At 43.6% G+C, this 21,263-nt stretch overlaps 1 protein-coding gene across 1 annotated transcript in view; it reads left to right on the top strand.

Annotated features, from left to right (window-relative positions):
• The window catches only part of LOC124613819 (lachesin-like), a 232,469-nt gene that overhangs the window by 17,957 nt on the left and 193,249 nt on the right, over positions 1–21,263 (top strand). The gene's annotated exons all lie outside the window — the stretch shown is intronic.

Here is a 21,263-nt window from a genome sequence, read left to right on the forward strand (position 1 = left end):
GGGATTCAGTATTATAACCGGAATTTAAAAGAGCTTTGGAGGACTTACGATCGAATAAGGCAGAAGGGATAGATAACATTCCATCAGAATTTCTAAAATCATTGGGGAAGTGGCAACAAAACGACTATTCACGTTGGTGTGTAGAATATATGAGTCTGGCGACATACCATCTGACTTTCGGAAAAGCATCATCCACACAATTCCGAAGACAGCAAGAGCTGACAAGTGCGAGAATTATCGCACAATCGGCGTAACAGCTCATGCATCGAAGCTGCTTACAAGAATAATATACAGAAGAATGGAAAAGAAAATTGAGAATGCGCTAGGTGACGATCAGTTTGGCTTTAGGAAAAGTGAAGGGACGAGAGACACAATTCTGACGTTACGGTTGATAATGAAAGCGAAGCTGAAGAAAAATGAGGACACTTTCATAGGATTTGTCGACCTGGAAAAAGCGTTCGACAATATAAAATGGTGCAAGCTGTTCGACATTCTGAAAAAAGTAGGGGTAAACTATAGGGAGAGACGGGTCATATACAATATGTACAACAACCAAGAGGGAATAATAAGAGTGGACGATCAAGAACGAAGTGTTCGTATTAAGAAGGGTGTAAGACAAGGCTGTAGCCTTTCACCCCTACTCTTCAATCCGTACATCGAGGAAGCAATGATGGAAATAAAAGAAAGGTTCAGGAGTGGAATTAAAATACAAGGTGAAAGGATATCAATGATACGATTCGCTGATGACATTGCTATCCTGAGTGAAAGTGAAGAAGAATTAAATGATCTGCTGAACGGAATGAACAGTCTAATGAGTACACAGTATGGGTTGAGAGTAAATCGGAGAAAGACGAAGGTAATGAGAGGTAGTAGAAATGAGAACAGCGAGAAACTTAACATCAGGATTGATGGTCACGAAGTCAATGAAGTTAAGGAATTCTGCTACCTAGGCAGTAAAACAACCAATGACGGACGGAGCAAGGAGGACATCAAAAGCAGACTCGCTATACCGGCCTTAATTTGAGGAAGAAATTTCTGAGAATGTACGTCTGGAGTACAGCATTGTATGGTAGTGAAACATGGACTGTGGGAAAACCGGAACAGAAGAGAATCGAAGCATTTGGGATGTGGTGCTATAGACGAATGTTGAAAATTAAGTGGACTGATAAGGTAAGGAATGAGGAGGTTCTACGCAGAATCGGAGAGAAAAGGAATATGTGGAAAACACTGATAAGTAGAAGGGACAGGATGATAGGACATCTGCTAAGACATGAGGGAATGACTTCTATGGTACTAGAGGGAGTTGTAGAGGGCAAAAACTGTAGAGGAAGACAGAGATTGGAATACGTCAAGCAAATAATTGAGGACGTAGGTTGCAAGTGCTACTCTGAGATGAAGAGGTTAGCACAGGAAATGAATTCGTGGCGGGACGCATCAAACCAGTCAGTAGACTGATGACAAAAAAAAAAAAAAAATATTTGCGGTACTGCCGCCTCGTTTTCTTATTCCATTTAATGGCGTCACTAACTTCCTGCCTTACTTGCCGGTGAGCAGCAGCAGATGCACTTATCGACAAGTGCACCATCATACCATCTCTGAAGCGACCGATAGTACTTCCGGGTCGTCGTGTGTCTGGTGGTCAGTTCGGGATGGACGAGCAGTGCTGTCGGGACGCAGCAGCAGTGAAGTCGAGGACTGAGCGCCGGTGGTGCGTCGACATCGACTGCTCGCCGATTGCTGGCGACACCCATGGACTGTCCGACGGAGGCAGACTGGAGCGGGGCGACCGTTGGTTGGTCGTTGGGATGGTCGTCTCATCGGCCGACGTATATTTGGTCCTTTCACCGTTTCGGAGCCTGGGCAGTCGGTCGGTTGGCGTGGAGTGGCAAGGAAGTCTCCGTCACGCGTACTCTGGTCGGGGCAACTGGCGGTGTGCACGCGCGGTTGGAATGTGAGGTGCTGCTTGCGAATGCACCGATCTTGGACATGAAAGTTCAGTCCTCACTTAACCTACACTGCTGGCCACCGTAAATGCAACACCAAGAAAGACAAGAGGTAGCACAACAAAATTTATTTTGTAGATAACATGTTGACCAAGTATCAAATGATTACGTTTACAGACATCTGTGACATGTGGTTCCTGCCAGAATCAGTAGCCAGAGTAGCCGCCATTGTTGGAGATCACCGCTGCCACACGTCTCGGCATTGAGTCAAAGAGACGTTGGATGTGTTCCTGGGGTACAGCAGCCCAAGCAGCTTCCATACATTGCCAAAGATCATCTGGTGTGGCAGCTGGGGATGTAATCTGGGTCACTCGTTGAGCAACCACGGACCACATGTTTTCTATCGGCGAAAGATCCGGAGAGCGAGCCGGCCAGGGAAGCACTTCAATCTGGTTATTGAGGAAGAACCTTTGGACAATGCGTGCCACGTGTGGTCCCACATTATCCTGTTGAAATATGGCTGTGGCCGAGCCCTGAAGGTAAGGAAGGACAACTGGCTCCAGCACCTCGGATATGTAGCGCCGGCTATTTAAAGTACCGGCAATGCGTACTAGAGGCGTGCGAGAGTAATATCCAATACCGCCCCATACCATAATACCCGGTGCAAGACCAGTGTGGCGGTGCATAATGCAGCTGTCCAGCATCCTCTCTCCACGGTGTCTCCACACTCGAATCCGACCATCGTGGTGCTGCAGACAGAAGTGTGCCTCGTCAGTAAAGACAACGTCATTCCATTCTGCCGTCCACATCCGTCTGTCATCACACCATTGGCGACGGAGACGTCTGTGGTTCTGCGTCAATGGTAGACGAAGCAATGGACGTCTTGCGGACAGACCACTCTGCTGTAAACGGCGTCGAATGGTACGCGCAGACATTGGATGATGCGTTACAGACGCAATGTGCTGTGCTACGGTTCGGGATGTCACTGAGCGATCCGTCACTGCCATGCGCACAATTTGCCTATCAGCACGTGCAGTGGTGCACCGAGGTGAATGCGATCGACCACGTCGGTCCGTCGTACCCTCCTGCATCCAACGGTCACATATCCGCATTACAGTTGTTTGGTTTCGTCCAACACAACTAGCGATTTCTCTGTATGATAATCCACAATCTCGGTAAGCTACTATCCTTCCTCTGTCGAACTCTGATACTTGATCAAACGATGTTCGCTGTTGTCTACGAGGCATAACTGATCGTCTTGTGAAACAACCACAAGGTAAACACACGTGCCGAACGTAGATTCGTCGAAATCGCCAAGCCTCAAATGGCGCTATGAGGTGGCGCCACAGGCGCGCGTGATGTGCGTCTGCGCTGAAATTCTAATCAGTTGCAAAAAATGGTGCAAATGCCTCTGAGCACTATGGGACTTAACATCTGTGGTCATCAGTCCCCTAGAACTTAGAACTACTTAAACCTAACTAACCTAAGGACATCACACACATCCATGCCCGAGGCAGGATTCGAACCTGCGACCGTAGCAGTCGCGCGGTTCCGGACTGCGCGCCTAGAACCGCTAGACCACCGCGGCCGGCAATCAGTTGCATATCTCATCGCTGCAAACCCATGGTGTAAATTTCACTTGATTTGGATGCTTCCTTCAGGGTGTTGCATTTACGGTGTCCAGCACTGTACTATCGAGCCTGAACTGTTTACATTTCTTCGTTTGATCCTGGTTGTCTCTTTTGGGACATTCCCACGACAACAAAATGTGTGTATTAAAGTCAGCTAAGATTCCAGCCCTCTTCCTGTGGAGTTCAACTTAATTTAATCCCTGTTATTGAAGTTCACTAGCGGTGACTTCTGCCTTGTGGCCGTTGACGTACCGGTTACCTGCCCTGGTCGTTGACGTAATTTTCGTCAGTGTAGTTTCCTCGTCGTGTTGTTGCTGTCCAGCGCGGCATGTAGTTGACAGCTGACCTGTTGTTGGTCGTTGTGGGTGGCAACATTCTGTGTGTCGTTATATTGAAATCTTGTCGTCGTTTTACTGGCGTCGTAGAGCGGAAATATTTTGTTGATTGGTAGGTCGGCTGTCTGTCGGTTGGGTTGCTTCTGATTAAGTTGTTAGACAGGCTGCGTGTCTCGCTTAAATGGGCGATAGTGTTACAAACGCTGGCTGACCCTTGGAAACTTCTGAGCGCCATTCCTTGTGTGTTACATAGTAATTTACCTGTTTGGGTCTTAGTTATTTGGTTGATGTTTGGCCATCAGCCGAGTATCAATAGCTCTTAAATTAATGTTCTTGTCCTGCCCTTAAGGCATGAGATTGTTATGGTTTTGTATGGGGCCTTCAGCCGAATTTTGCATGAAATGTTTTAAGATAAGGTCTTCTGTCTTTTGATTGAAACTCTTCTTATTGCTTAATATGCGGCCTCCAGCCAAGTTATATTAAAATTAAATTGCTAAGGCCTTCAGACTATTTAGATTGAAGATTTAGAAAATATTTTTGGGTGAAACCTCCAGAAGAACCTTGTATTTCAATTTCTTGCTTAGGCCTTTTGTCTTGGATCTTGAGCGTGGCCTTCAGCAAATCTAAAGTTAATTAAAGGAGGTCGATTAACGTTTTGAGTGTTTTGCATCCTTGTAATATTGTGTGTTGATAAGTAAAATTTGTATGTTGAGTTCAACTGAGAGCAACTCGTATTTTGACCCCGTTCCACAACCTAATCCACTCTGTCCTGCTAGTCCAGACATGTCACATACAGTGGAGTCACAGTTTGCACAAGCAATTCTGACGTACCAGGTATCGATCCATGCTGACATTAGTTCGTGGTGTAGCCTCCATGGGTGGTACTGCAGGCGCTGACTCTGGTATTCTGTCGATCGTACAGATGCCGAATACTGTCCGGTGGTAGTCGCACGTTGTACCACGCCTGCTCGACCTGTTCACGTACTTCTGAAAGAGTTGCAGCTTGACGAGTAGCGCGAGTCACTTCTCGTCCTGTTATATCACACACGTGCTCGATCGGAGTCAAGTATGGAGATGGTGCTGGCCAGGGAGGCTGCTCCACATGCTGCGGAGCACGTTCAGTTTTCACAGGCAGCATGTCATATCGTGTTGGAAAAACACATCAACTTCCTGTTGCAAGACCAGCAAAAGAACACGTCTAGCAACACTCTGCTCGTAACAAGTACTGATTGGCGTCCCCTTTGTGAACATGAAAGGTCAAGGAGAGTTCCGGAGAGTTGTACCTTGTCGCATCTCACGCTGTAAGGCCTGGGATGGGGCCAGTCTGTTTTGGACGAATGCACTCTACGAGACAACGCTTACCAGCTCTATGTCGTACACGCAAACGACGATCACCTGCACGCACGCAAAATCTGCGTTCATCTCTGAAGACCAAAGCGCGCCATTCCATCTTCCATGTGATCATCTAACAGCACCAGCAGAACCGTGCACGTCGATGCTGTGGTGTGAGTAGCGCGAGGTGTGCGTAGCGAGTAGTGCCATTGCTAATAGCAGGTACGCAACTGTTCGCGTTGACGCGTCTGGGATCACAATCCCTCTTCTCTGTGCTGTGGCAGCTGTACGACCAGCCACTGCTACCTTCGCAACACGGCATTCTTGGAGGGTGTCTGTGCTGCGTGGACTTCCAGAACCTCGTCTATTGGTGTGAGAATGTTCACGTGACCACTGAAACCGACATCGTTGCACAACTGACGCAACACGTCCTATTTATGTGGCAAGTTTCTGAAAGGCCCATCCTCCCACTCTGAAGACCACAATTTGACCCCTTTCAAACTCGCTCTGTTGGCTGTAGGAAGCACGAGTGCGTTTCCGTCGCACGGTTACATTCTTACTTCATACGTCTCCTCCACACTGAGCCTTCTGGCTGTGGGGATTTCGTATCAAAGGACAGCCAAAAACGGGACTCTGGTAGCTATGACATTGCGCTATCTGTTGGCGGAAGACGTTGAAACCATTAGTAGTACAGCTACTATCTCCCAGCTTACATATGCTGTCATATATCAAAATCGACGTCTTTTTTCCAGATGTACTATTTTTCTCGGCAGTGTATGAACAATTGAATAAAACTAATTTTATCGTACCCTTTGTGTTTCGCCGTTACTTTTCGAAAGGCAGCGCTTAGAATACGGACAGTCGTTTACTTCATATTGCACTCCGTCTTCAGGCCACAAGTGGCCCATCGAGACTATCCGACTGCCATGCCATCCTCAGCTAAGGATGCTGATAGGATGGGATGGCTCTGAGCACTATGGGACTCAACTGCTGAGGTCATTAGTCCCCTAGAACTTAGAACTAGTTAAACCTAACTAACCTAAGGACATCACAAACATCCATGCCCGAGGCAGGATTCGAACCTGCGACCGTAGCGGTCTTGCGGTTCCAGACTGCAGCGCCTTTAACGGCACGGCCACTTCGGCCGGCTTCTGCTAGGAAGTCGTGTGATCAGCACACTGCTCTTCCTGTCGTTATAATGGTTTTCTTTGACCGGAGCCTCTACTATTCGGTCGAGTAGCTCCTCAACTGGCAGCACGAGGCTGAGTGCACCCCGAAAAATGGCAACAGCGCATGGCGGCCCGAATGGTCATCCAAGTGCGGGCCAATCCCAACAACGCTTAACTTCCGTGACCGACGGGAGAGGGTGTATCCAGTGCGGCAAGTCCGTTGCCTTACTTCATTTTGCTTTGTGGATATTGTTGCAAACTATATAATGTTACTGGCAACTGTCGAATGTGTGCTTTTGGTAATCACTTGGATTTGTTATTGTGGTCACACGCTTTTTGTGTGTGCACAGTCGCATTAAATGCAGAATTTTCTATGGGAATTATCAGTTTATTTTTAAGTCTAGCAACGAAAATTTCGCCTGTGTCCACGCACCTCTGTCCCAGTACCCACAGTCCGACCGTCGACTATCGATATTTTACCGCACCCTGTCCCTTGCAAAGCAGTTTCATGTATATATGATATTGATCACAAGTATTATACATGGATACATGAAAAGAAAGTACTGAGCATATCAGAAAAAAATTGGTAACAATAACGTATATGTTGTGTGGCGCCGGCTGGTGTGGTCGAGCGGCTCTAGGCGCTTCAGTCTGGAACTGCGCGACCGCTACGGTCGTAGGTTCGAATCCTGCCTCGGGCTTGGATATGTGTAATGTCCTTAGTTTAGTTAGGTTTAAGTAGTTCTAAGTTCTAGGAGACTGACAACCTCAGATGTTAAGTTCCATAGTGCTCAGAGCCAGTTGAACCATTTTGTTGTGTGGCGTACATAAAACTGTTGCATAAATAGGTGCCTTATTTCTAAACAAAACATAAACGGGCCAAGATATCAGTCGTGTCCCTCTAACGCAGTAATATAAAAGAAGAGAAAAAGACGCTACTAGTCAGTATGAGCAGCTAGTTCACACGCTATTTTCCTATCGTACAGGAAATGGACGGACAGGGCCTGCTAGGCGTTCGTCTTGTCCACCTGTTAATCTGTACGGAAAATCATCCATACCATCTGTACCTGCAGCGTTTCTTCGTGCAACTGGAGATGTCACTGTCCTCTTACTGAAGATACTGTTTCAGAAAGGAATGCTACACAACATTCTATTCTTGCTGTTCAGCATTGAAACGGTGATAAATATCTTACTTTGATACGTCAGTGCTTTTCACGACGGATCTGACGGGAGAAATCTTCATTTTTTATTCACATCAGTTCTACAGACAGCGCTCTCAGACAACAATTCCTGTCATACGCTTTATTCGACCTTAATAATGCCGCTTTTGGTCGCAAAGAATCCCTGACGCACTGAGCTGCGAAAATCGACGGTTTGCGTGATTGCGGAAATTGTGGTACCGCATATGTCCTACTCCAATAATCAGGCCTTGATCAAATGTGCTGACAAGGCAATGATTCTACCGTTGGCACTTTCTATGACTGTCGCTTAATGGCTAGTAAAAGCTCTGATAACATCAAGTCACTGCACATGATGTTTACACAGCTTAATGCGCATTAAAAGGACTGATAAAATCTTGTCAGTATGTGTAATACTTTCAGCGTGACTGATTCATTCAACCCAAATCTTCACACTGTACCCCTATACATAATGTTGTCTTTCGTAGGTATTTCTCTATCTTCACGAAGAACGTAACAGGCACACACTGCAGTTGTAGCACCAGAGCTTGCTATCCGTTTATTCGTTTTCTACCCCCATACCCATACCCATACCCCCCCCCCCCCTAGTTACCACAGGTCAAAAACAATTGGTATTTTAGTGGAGAGTACAAAATTATACTGGAATTGGTGTTAAATGCGTTATTCTGTCATCCTTTTTCGTGCTGTTTTAATCATTGTTCAATTACCTTTTAATGTCGGTTCAGTTCGCCATTTTGTTGTAGATAAAACAGTAATACGCTGTTATCCACTGTCAGGGAATTCGTGGAAGTTATCCAACATACTGTAGAGGAGCAGAATGACCTGGTAATTTCTTGCAACTTTTTTCTGTGATGTAAATAAAGGTTATTGTCGCAATTTAAAATGGCAAATTGTGGAACGCAGCAGAACAATGGATTTAAATACAAAGTTATCTCACCCACTAGAAAATAACGGCAGCACAAGCTAATGCACTGTTTTAAATGTGTTAAACTGTACCTGTAACTGGTGTTACAGGAGAAACACGTCCAGTTGTTTCTGGTAATATACGTAATATTTATAAGTAATTAGGTAACTACCAACACCTACAACATCGCGGGGTTGAAATTTAGAAGCCGCACTTGTGAAGTCATTTGAAGCGGCCTACCTCATGCTCAGGGCACGAGATCTGTCTGCAGTGAATTTCATATCCGCCGAAAGAACTTCATGTGCACATTTAATACGTAATCCTTGCAAGAATAGTAAGAAACGCAGCTATTGCAACGTCATTAATGACCATCAACATCGAAAGAAGTACTGTCAACTGGATGAAATCACACAGCAATAAATGTTATTACAAAAATACCTGTATGTAGCTGTTTCAATATTATACCCTCGTATGGTGGGGTCCTGCCCATTCGTCGCTTATAGGGTGCCTAAAAGATGCGGGGTTCTTGGAAAGCTATACAACAATTCAAGGAAACAACATTAGCAGTTTTATTTCTTTAAATCAGATTGACAATACGTAACTTTAATGTACAAAGGTGTCGCAAGCGATGGCCGATATACAACATAAATCCGAGTCCTTGTTGTACACAATGTTCCGGTAAGTTGACACACTCTCTGCTAGGCCGTGCTAATACTCTGCGAATCCTTTCCGCCAGTGTCCGTATACTGAGCCGATCTGAGCGGCCGAGGCTGGCAGGAGCGTCGCTTATATTCACTTCTGCATGTCCTATTCCGCGCACCATTGGCCGACGTCGTTTCACGTCCTTCTCTGGTCCTGAGTTCTTCGTTCCGGCACTTGTGGTTACGCCAGAATACATATTACCAATTATGCTGTTCGTCACAACTCGAGTACTGTTTGATACGCTGTAAAACGGGGTGTAGTGATTAAAAGTGGCTCAGCAAATACACTGAGGGAAACACCAAAACATAATTAATGAACAATAACGAAATTTTGAGCATACGTTTGTCTGGATACCATATGTAAGTGATTAACATTGCAAGATCACAGGTTAATGTAAGTGCCAGAAAAGCCATTGCAAATCTGAAATGTTGGTACATTAGAAACCGGCATAATCGCCAAAACGTTGAATGCAATATGAAAATGTTCATACAGTGTGTTGTACAGGCGCCAGAAGTCGGTTTCTGAAATTGACTTCTACGCCTGTTGCACTTGGTAGGACAATACATGGATGATTAATGCTGTATGTTAATGATGCTGGTGTTGCCGTCAGAAAATGCCCTGTATGTGTTCCCTTGCAGACAGAGCTGGTGACGGAGGAGGTCAAAGCAGCGTGTCGACGCTTTGTAGATCATGGTGAGATACGTGGAAGAGCGTTATCCTGTTGGAAAGCAGTCCTTGGAATGCTGTTCATGAATAGCAGCGTAACAGGTCCAACCACCAGATTGACGTACATATTTCCAGTCATGGTGCATGGGTTAACCACGAGAGTGCTCCTGGAGTCATACGAAGTCTCACTGGAGACCATAACTCCATGTGTAGGTCTAGTGCGTCCAGCAAGCAGACACTTTGCCTCCTGATAACCAATATACAGCCATCATTGGTCTAGTGGCAGAAACACCTTTCATTGGAAAACCCACCAGACCACCTCCCTGCTTTCCAGTGACCTCTCGCTAGATACCACTGAAGTCGCAAATGGCGGTCATTTGGGTTCAGTGGAACGCACGTTTTGGGACGTCTGGCTCGGAGCTGTTCTTGAAAGAATCGATTTACAGTTTGTTGTGTCAGTGTGGTGCCAACTGCTGCCCAGATATCTGCTGCAGATGCAATACGATGCGCCACAGCCATACACCGATCACGATGGCCTGCTCTCTTGATAATGCCCCTTGGCCGACCAGAGCCCCGGCTTTTTGCGACCACAAATTCTCGTGACCATGTACAGTGGCAACATTCCTGCCATGTCTTTCTGGATAGGGAACATCCAGCTTTTTGAAGCCCTATTGCACGACTTCGTTCAACCTCAGCGAGGTGTTGATAATGTCTAGAATCAACTCACCATGTCCAATCTCAAACGTAACTAACGATCACGACCGTTGAAGCGTGTATCTAAAGCAAACCTAATCTGCATCCTCATTGGCGCGCAACTAGCGCCACTCTCAAGCGACTGGCGTGGAATTTGAATGGACTTCACCTTCAGACGTAGAAATACGTCCACCAACTTTCGTTTGTGTCGCACAACTCCTTCTGGTGTTGCGACTTTTCCTTCCGGTGTATTTACTGACGCAGGATTTTTCCCTTGATAGCGAACATCACAAAAGGTGCCAGAAATGGTCAACTTCGATGCAGCGTCCTGCTCGATTTATCAAAGTGTGCGACACCCGCAGCAGCTTTCTCTGAGGGACAACATCAACAGTGTTTTCAGTGTTCTGCTGTAGTTCTTACCGTGTGTGACAATTATTCCAGTATATCTGAGCCTTCAGTTTTCCCATGAATAAAATGTACATGTAGAGAATGAGGCTATCGAGGTGGTCTTTTTATCACTAAACATCTCATGCATTCGTGTCAAGGGCGTGCTGTGATCCTTCGACTTGTTGAAAACATCTGAACAGTCGCTTAAGGCACAGGTCATACCCATTTACAAGGAGCATAATAGAAATGAACCACAGAACTACCATCCTTGAAATCGATTTTTTTAGAATCTTAGAAGATGTTCCGAGCTCAAACATAATAATGGGTGGGTTGATGAACGTGTGGATTTGACAGTTTCTGAACATTGCAGTTGATATTGACGGTTTGGTGAAAGAGTAGTGTGAGGGTGCGGAAACCAGACATTTCGCACCACACATCAACCATGAGATTATGCAGCAGTTCCTCAGAGTACGGCTGGTGATTTTCTAAATCGTAATGGCACATCTTCTGTGAGTTCTCATACCCTGACAGGCTGAACCGGTCCTCATGTGACTAAATGAGAAACAGGATGCAACAGATCTGACTTTCGTTTACGCGGAGCCTACAGAACTCAACACGAGAGAGTTCGTCTGGACGCTTTAAATTATGCCCAACAGTAATTTATAAAGACACAGATGGAGGTTTTTATGGATAATTTTTCGTCAAGACAGTCTCTAGGCGCTTCACTCAGGAACCGCGCTGCTGCTACGACCGCAGGTTCGAATCCTGCCTCGGGAATGGATGTGTGTGATGTTCTTAGTTTAGTTAGGTTTAAGGAGGTCTAAGTCTAGGAGACTGATGACTTCAGATGTCAAGTCCCATAGTGCATGCAGCCGTTTGATACAGGCAGTCTCTTAACTTCCACTTGCACAGATTTACGGCGTTAACGCGCGCGGGGTAGCCGTGCGGTCTAGGGCGCTCTGCCACTGTTAGCGTGCCCCCTCCCCCCCCCCTCCCCCCTCACCCCTCGGAGGTTCGAGTCCACCCTTGGGCACGGTTGCGAGTGAGTGTTGTCCTTAGCATAAGCCAGTTTAAGTTGGATTAAGTAGTGTGTGAGGGTAGGGACCGATGACCTTAGCAATTGGGTCCCATAGGAACTTCCCACAAGTTTCCAAAAAACGGCGTTGAGTCGGACTTCGTTCTAGGCTTCCCTTGACTCGAGCAGCGTTGTCTAGGCTTCGAATTCTTTTCGGATGGCAATAGCTTTTTATTCTCTTCAGAGAACTTATCGTGCTATTTTTCCACTAAGTTTTGCACAGCAGACTTTGTTGGAGGTTTTTTCAAAACACTTCCAGTCACTAACTCTTGCGCAAACATTTCTGTGCCTGTGCTCTAAATTTTTTTTTCTACGCATGACTCTCGATCCTGCATACGTGCTGTTTTATTGTGGGTATCATTATAAGTTGCACTGAACTCGTCACAAAATACGTCTGCTCCTCTGACCCACCACAACGTAATACACAACGAAATACTTTGGCATACGACATGTGGATGATGCGCATGCGCAGACATATGACACCAACCGAATGGCCCCTTAAATCACCGTTCCCAGCATTTTTCTTGATGAGCAGCTGTTCCATTCGTTAACATATGTCAGTTCCACGTCAGTATTATAAATATTTTCTGTTCGAGGTTTTAATACACACACCATGTATGTTAGTAACCTTTATGTATTGCTCTTAGGTTGGGCGAGCGAGGTAGTGCAGTAATTACGACAATGGACTCACATTCACGAGAGCTTGGTTCATATCCCTGTCTGGCAATCCAGATGTAGGTGATAGTGGAACGATTTGGTTAGAAAACGGCAAAGCCGATTTCTGTGCCCATTCTTCCTCAACCCGAGTTGCAACCTAACAACATCACCGCGTCATCGTTAATGGCACCAGTTAACCAGATCGTCCTTCCTTTTTTGACACGGTCAACACAGCATTATTCTTGTGCGTTCTGTCTATTATGTGCTTTTAGTGCATTGGTTTAGGTGTGTTTGTCTGTAGACAACGCAGCAATTTGAATTATGACTCGGTAACGAGAGACATTGTTTAGCTGGATAATATTTTCTTTGCTGTAGTTATCTTAAAACATAACAGTGGAATTAACAAAGAAATGGCGCTAAATGCTGCTTCCGCGGTTACAAAAATTTCTATAAACCTGCCCAAAATCTGAGGTGGGAAAATGGCAGTAGAATGGCACAAAATAATCAGTTAAAGAATATAAGAAAATGAGTGTCACACTGTTTTTCCTATGATTTACTCATCTTTAGGGCAACTGGAAATCGAAAGCTACTAAGTTACAAATTGAGTTGTTCTTTATTCTTTCGACGTAGTTTATATGTGAAGCATAGAGAGTCCTGGTATTACCAACACTGCCATGTGAATGACGAATACTGGTGACTCGAGAATGTGGTGTCACCGCCAGACACCACACTTGCTAGGTGGTAGCCTTTATAAATCGGCCGCGGTCCGCTAGTATAAGACGGACCCGCGTGTCGCCACTGTCAGTAATTGCAGACCGAGCGCCACCACACGGCAGGTCTAGAGAGACTTACTAGCACTCGCCCAGTTGTACAGGCGACGTTGCTAGGAAAGGTTCACTGAGAATTACGCTCTCACTTACCGAGACGATATTTAGCACAGCCTTCAGCTAAGTCAATTGCTACTACCTAGCAAGGCGCCATTTATCCTTTGCTATGTATCTAATGAAGCATGTACAGTAACAAGACCAATGTTCACTAATGTGGATTAAAGTTAAGTATTCCAGCAGCTACCTACTTTTCTTTATAGCATTCATTACGTATCCTGTTTCAGACCTCACGCCAGCCTGCGTGAGTTTAAGCGAGTGCCTTTCGGTTACCCGTCACTGTGGACTGGCTGTCTTGTCAGTCCACAACAGAGCATATGCCAGTGAATGCAAAATTCTGTCTCAGCTATTTGAGTACACCTAAAAGATACGCAAGAATCTTCTGCATAGTAATGTGCATGGAGGGAAGGTGTATGTAATAATAACGATCAGAGACGCAGCCAGAGCGCTCGTAAAAGTCGTAGCACCCTCTGACGTGGGCGCAAGCGCGCGCACACACACACACACACACACACACACACACACAGTTTTACTAGCACTCTACATCTTTTGTTCCTTACCACAAAACAACAATCTCTACTGCCTTCGCAGTTCTGTCAGCAAAGTATTGAAGACTCAAGTCGCTTACATCGGTAGCAACCGGACACAAATTTACCAGCATATCAACAGTTTTATTGCCAAGCCCACTTGTAAAAAGAAATTTTGTCATTAGAAAGCAGTTACATTACAACGATGTTGCTGAAATCCCTTTCTGTAAAGCATGTTGTAGCAATGACGTTGCTGAATGAGTCCACATGGAAATTTCTATTCGTTGTTTTAAACTATTAATAAATTTACTCTGAAGGAAGCTACTCAATTTTTAATGCCTTTAGGCATTATTTGAAACAATTTTCGATAAGGGTCGCCCATAAGGGAACTTCTGGTAATTTTTTAAAGTGTGCTGAATAGAAAGAGTGGTGGCATTTAACGGGCTGTCGATATTGAAGTCGTTAGGGGCCGAACATATGGGTGGCCTTCACGGCGCTGTCACGTGACACTGATGTGGTGTGGTTTGGTGTGTGCTTTAATTGCAAGAAGTGGTAGGAGCGAGGCTAAAATAAGGAAACTGATCCGTTGGCTTGCATGTTTAAGAGAGACGGAAAAAGAGTGAAGTACGTAGTTTGTGTAGGACCGCTACAACGTTTGATACTTTAGAGATTGAATGCAACCTATAATTAATGAGCAAGCTCTAAATCTCGGCAAGCTGTACTTTCAGCCGCACTGTTTAATTTTATTGTGAAACTGATTTCCATAGTAGGCTACCTAGTTGTTATGATTGTGGTGGTGATGGTAGAGTGAGAGAAAAACAATGCGATGGTCCAGTCTCTAGCCGCTGCAGGTGCTTCTCTGTTTGAAATTTCAGATTTCAGATTTCAGATTTCTCATTACACTATCGATTACGTAGTATTTTTGCACGTGTGAAAGTGCTACATAAAACTGGCCAACGTGAATTATCATTCTCTACAACTGTTATAACTACATTTTATAGTTATATTGCTCCGTTATAAGTGAAGTACCTCGGATTTCACCGTATGACAATGTCGCTCACAAGTAACGTGAACGTTCGCAGAAAATTAAACCCAGACCCAACAGCGTTACTATAAAATCCTAAAGCAACATACAGTGGAGAAAGACATTAAAGAAATTAATGTCATGGGAATATCAGACGTAAGTATTTTTGAGGTAGGAAATATGACTGTGGGTAACGACTTTTTCACTACGAGTTTATTACGTACAGGTAGCGAACACCTTTTGGAGAAGAATGGGAGCAGAATGTCGACTGTGTCGCCTTAAAAAGAACCATTATGGCATTCTCCTTAAACGAGTAAGGTACATTTCGAGAAACCAAAATTTAGAGGATGAGGTTACTCCTCCCACGGCGTAAGTCCACTTACTTAATCCCTCCTAGAATGGCGTTGATAAATACACTCAATTTTCATTTAGTTACGGAGAAGCAAAGGAATGGCCTACAGTCGTGCCAGAGAGATTCTCCTGGTATTCATCTTATACTGTACATTGAGCTCCTTATCGTCTTCCTTACCTGTATTACTCAACAGTTAAGTAGCTAACTCAGTCTCTCTCTCTCCCATTGCCTATGTAATGGCTTCCAGGGACAACTTTTCATATCATTCCTAACCGACTCTAAATATTTAAAATTCTGTCAGGTATGATCTTACGCTGAAGGCCAAACACAGTAAGCCACATATGAAATTTAGAAACTGTGTATGCATTCTGAGGCAGCCTACCTCAAACCACGCAAATTACGCGAAGTATATTCATCGAATATTTGAGGACTTAGCGACTTTTGACATAACTTCCACAGAGTTTTAAAACCTTTTCGAAACTTTCTCTTGCTGACACCTCCCATCAAATAAAGAAAGGAGAAAGATTTGCCTATTATATATCTGCTGTTAGTGTAGTAAAACGCCAGCATCACACAAGAGTTTTAATTTATTATTTCCTTACTATAAATTGTTTTCAGGTAGTATCCCCTGGTACCAACGAAAGAACATGCTAATTTATATTATTTTATGACTCGTAGTTTAGGAGATATAAGAGCATAACGAAGGAAATGCGTGAGTTGTTTTACACACTATAGTCAATATTAATACGGAGTGTGCACATCCTTCGCTTGAACTCTGTTGGGGACACTTTCAGTGCGTTGTCTCAACGTCGGTGAAGAAATAACAGTTCTTCCTCAAGAGCAGAAATCATAGAAGGTAATGATGTTGGACGCTGGGATGTGGAGTGAAGTCTGCTTCCTAACTCAAACCAAAGGTGATGCATCGGGTTCACGCTGGGAATCTGGGCAGAAATTTGTTGGACTGCAATGATTGATCGTGAGAGTGACCTTAAGTAATTTCCAGTGTCCACAGTGCGAACAGAGCAGCCGTGTCAAGTGATCATGACCGATATACTAAAGTCTTACAAGATTCGTGTTACATCATTCATTAGTGAAGTACTCATCAGTTCTCTTCCAAGTAAATGGCATATTTGGCATTTCAGCGTGGAGCTGCGAAGGTGAAGCGAATGTGAACTATACATAATGTATCAGTGGGTGGGTGGTATCACCCAACATCAGTTCGGTTACAGATTGCTTAACTGCTACTAGACGGATGTCTGTTCAGCCATCGGAGAATTTAAGAAATTTCGTTCACAACAATCGATCGCTTTGGAAAGCCTGCTACTGTCTCATTCGTGATTTACAGAATGATGTTCGATAATTAGAATTATGTATGTGGTTACAAATCCTAGAAAAACAAGAGAGCTATAGCGATCGAGGGATAATACAGGATGAGTCGGGAGGAAAGGAGTGTTAGCGATTCGGAACAAAGAACTTCTAATGGGCATAAGCTCTATTCTGAATGGTTCCAAACATAGAAGACATTTAATGTACATTGTCATTTATTTTACGTATTATTTAAACGCTGTCATTGTTTACAATGCACCACAGTGGTGTACAAGTGGCTACAGCGTATGCAAATCGTGCGAGATTTTCAGTACTCTCGCTCTGTCTTCGCGCAAGCTATTATTCCTAGAAACTTTTTTGAGTAAGTTTAATGCAGTCTAATTTTGTACTAAAGCACTTATTCGCTGGAGGGCGCTGTCTTCGAGTTTCCAAATAAACGCACAAAAGTGATATTAAAGGTGATCTACCTCGAAAATCGTTCGTTTTAGTGCATATGTCCACATGAAGGTTTCTGTTCAGAATCATTAATACCATCACAGCTCTAAGTACGTACTTTTTCTTCTAAGTCTGTGTACAGTATGCAGAAAGACACGAGTGAACTGTAAGAATGCTACACAACGAACGAAGTGCTCGAATTAAAAAGGGTGTAATACATGTGTTTTCCTTCGTCGCTGGTATTCAGTCTATACATCGAAGAAGCAACAACGGAAATAAAAGAAACGTTAAAGAGGGGAATTGAATTTCAAGGTGAAAGCATGTGAATGATGAAATTCACTTGACGGCATTTCTATAATCAGTGAAGTTGAAGAACAGTTACAAGAACTCTTGAATGGAATGAACAGTTTAATGAGTACAGACTATTGACTGAGATAAAGGGATAATAATGAGAAGATCCGAAATGAGAATAGAGGGAAACTTAATACAAAACTGGTGATCACAAAGTAAGCGAAGTTAAATAATTCTGCTATCTTCGAAGCACAATGTCTCATGACGAAAGGAGCAAGGAGAGCACGAAATGGATACTAGCACACGCAAATAGGGCAGGATGGCCAGGCGAAGTATGCTGTTACCAAACATCGGCCTTAATCTGAGATGAAAAACTTTATGAATGGACGTCTGCAGCAAAACACTGCATAGTATTGGATGATGGACTGTCGGAAAATTGGCAAAGAAGAGAATCGTAGAGTTTCAGATGTGGTGCTACAGAAGTAAATTCAAAATTGGTAGCACTGATAATGTAATGAAGGAGGAGGTTCTACTCAGAATCGAGAAAGAAAGGAACATACAAAAAACACTGAGAAGAAGAAGGAACAGGATGGTAGGACATGCGTGCAGACATTAGGGAATAACTTCCATGGTACTAGAGGGGCTTGTCCGCGATAGAAACTGTTGAACAAGACAGAGATTAGAATACAACCATTAAATACGAAGGACGGAGGGTGAAAGTACGAATGTCTGAAGAAGAAGTTGGCACAAGACAGAACTTCGTGGCGGGCCCTGTCCAGCCAGCAACCAGCCAGAACAGAAAGGACCAAAATAATTGTCTTAAGCCCAAACTTATAATAAATGGCGATTGCAAACTTTCATTTTCAAATACATCGTCACTTCGTTTCATAAACTCAGTTTAGTTTTCCAAAAATATTCCAACCCCTATTTCCTGTTGTGTTTATTCTTATTGTTTCTTTTCCATTACTTATTTTCGATAAATCTCAATACAAAAACTCAACTGATTACATGATATCTGTATTCGTTTATTCAGTCGTCTATTTGATGGATCTCTTAGTCTTGCTACAATCAATGTGCTAGCCTTATTTCCACCTTCTTTATCTCCCACTTGCTGTTAAAGATAATTTGCACTAAAGCAAAATAGTAACTGTAGCAACATGGTGGAATACCATCACATCTCCGCAAAGTACAGTGTACTCCTTACTTGTTTACGTAGACTATGAATTAAGAATTCCCTTTGTGGCAGCTGAGAACAGGTTGTGGGACGTGGAATCACCTTCCTTGACGCCCATTTCACTCTCAAATTTCTCTTGATGTAGTATATAACACTACGGTCCGTTATTGTTATACCATAGCTTCAAAGGCTGGAGACAGTACGTATAATGAAACTATGTTGTTAAACCAATCATGGCATTTAGAAGCCGTGCAATGTTATCCTCTGAAAGGAATTTTGTAGTTTTGACCGTGTTGTACCTAACGGAAGTGGCTTATCGGAAGGGAAATTCAGAATTACGTAAATGTTTAAACCGTAACAAATAAAATTTACCTATCCACACGGTACAAATGATAAAGAAAACGGTCGCAAGCATAATTAAGCATAAGAATTACTAACATTCCCATTCAAAAAAAATGTATATAAGTACCTTTAATGGACAAACACCACCTATACTTTGCCATGCGAGAGTGCAATGAACTCTAGCACAAGCGTAAGTTAACGTTAAGGCTGGGGCGAAGCCCACACCTACTACAGTAGAACAAGTTTATATGTCAAACAGCTCTGCAGATGAAGAAGAAATTGATGCAATGTATGATTAGAAAAAAGAAATTATTCAGGTAGTGAAGGGAGGGGAAATTTTAATAATCATGGATGACTGGAATTCGATAGTAGGAAAAGGGAGACAAGGAAACATAGTAGGTGAATATGGACTGGGGGGAAGAAATGAAAGAGGAAGCCCCCTGGTAGAATTTTGCACAGAGCACAACTTAATCATAGCTAACACTTGGTTCAAGAATCATGAAAGAAGGTTGTATACGTGGAAGAGGCCTAGAGATACTCGAAGGTTTCAGATAGATTATATAAAGGTAAGACAGAGATTTAGGAACCAGGTTTTAAATTTTAAGACATTTCCAGGGGCAGATGTGGACTCTGATCACAGTCTATTGGTTATGAACTGTAGATTAAAACTGAAGAAACTGCAAAAATGTGGGAATTTAAGGAGATGAGACCTGGATAAACTGACTAAACCAGAGGTTGTGAGGAGTTTCAGGGAGAGCATAAGGAAACAATTGACAGGAATGGGGGAAAGAAATACAGTAAAAGAAGAATGGGTAGCATTGAGAGATGAAGTAGTGATGGCAGCAAAGCACCAAATAGGTAAAAAGACGAGGGCTAGTAGAAATCCTTGGGTAACAGAAGAAATACTGAATTTAATTGACGAAAAGAGAAAATACAAATATGCAGCAAGTGAAGCAGGCAAAAAGGAATACAAACGTCTCAAAATTGAGATCGACAGGAAGTGCAGAATGGCTAAGCAGGGATGGCTAGAGGACAAATGTAAGGATGTAGAGGCTTATCTCATGAGGGGTAAGATGGATACTGCCTACAGGAAAATTAAAGATACCTTTGGAGATAAGAGAACCACTTGCATGAATATCAAGAGCTCAGATGGAAACCCAGTTCTAAGCAAAGAAGGGAAAACAGAACGGTGGAAGGAGTATATAGAGGGTTTATACAAGGACGATGTACTTGAGGACAATATTATGGGAATGGAAGAGGCTGATGATGAAATGGGAGATATGATACAGCATGAAGAATTTGACAGAGCACTGAACGACCGGAGTCGAAACAATGCCCCCGGAGTAGACAACATTCCATTAAAACTAGTGACAGCTTTGGGGGAGCCAGTCCTGACAGAACTCTACCATCTGGTGAGCAAGATGTACGAGACAGGCGAAATACCCTCAAACTTCAACAAGAATATAATAATTCCAATCCCAAAGAAAGCAGATGTTGACAGTTGTGAAAATTACCGAACTATCAGTTTAATAAGTCACAGCTGCAAAGTACTGACACGAAATCTTTACAGATGAATGGAAAAACCGGTAGAAGCCGACCTTGGGGAGGATCAGTTTGGATTCCACAGAAATATTAGTACACATGAGGCAATACTGACCCTCTGACTTATCTTAGAAGAAAGATTAAGGAAAGGCAAACCTACGCTTCTAGTATTTGTAGACTTAGAGAAAACTTTTGACAATGTTGACTGAAATACTCTCTTTCAAATTCTAAAGGTGGCAGGGGTAAAATACTGGGAGCGAAATGCTATTTACAATTTGTGCAGAAACCAGATGGCAGTTATAACAGTCGAGGGACATGAAAGCGAAGCAGTGGTTGGGAAGGGAGTGAGACCGGGTTGTAGCCTCTCCCCAATGTTATTCAATCTGTATATTGAGCAAGCAGTAAAGGAAACAAAAGAAAAATTCGGAGTAGGTATCAAAATCGATGGAGAAGAAATAAAAACTTTGAGGTTCGCCGATGGAATTGTTATTCTGTCAGAGACAGCAAAGGGCTTGGAAGAGCAGTTGAATGGAATGGACAGTGTCTTGAAAGGAGAATATAAGATGAACATCAACAAAAGCAAAACGAGGATAATGGAATGTGGTCTAATTAAGTCGGGTGATACTCGGGGTGTTAGATTAGGAAATGATACACTTAAAGTAGTAAAAGAGTT

Source organism: Schistocerca americana, chromosome 4 (assembly GCF_021461395.2).
Source record: "Schistocerca americana isolate TAMUIC-IGC-003095 chromosome 4, iqSchAmer2.1, whole genome shotgun sequence".
In the NCBI taxonomy this organism is placed as follows: Eukaryota; Metazoa; Arthropoda; class Insecta; order Orthoptera; family Acrididae; genus Schistocerca; species Schistocerca americana.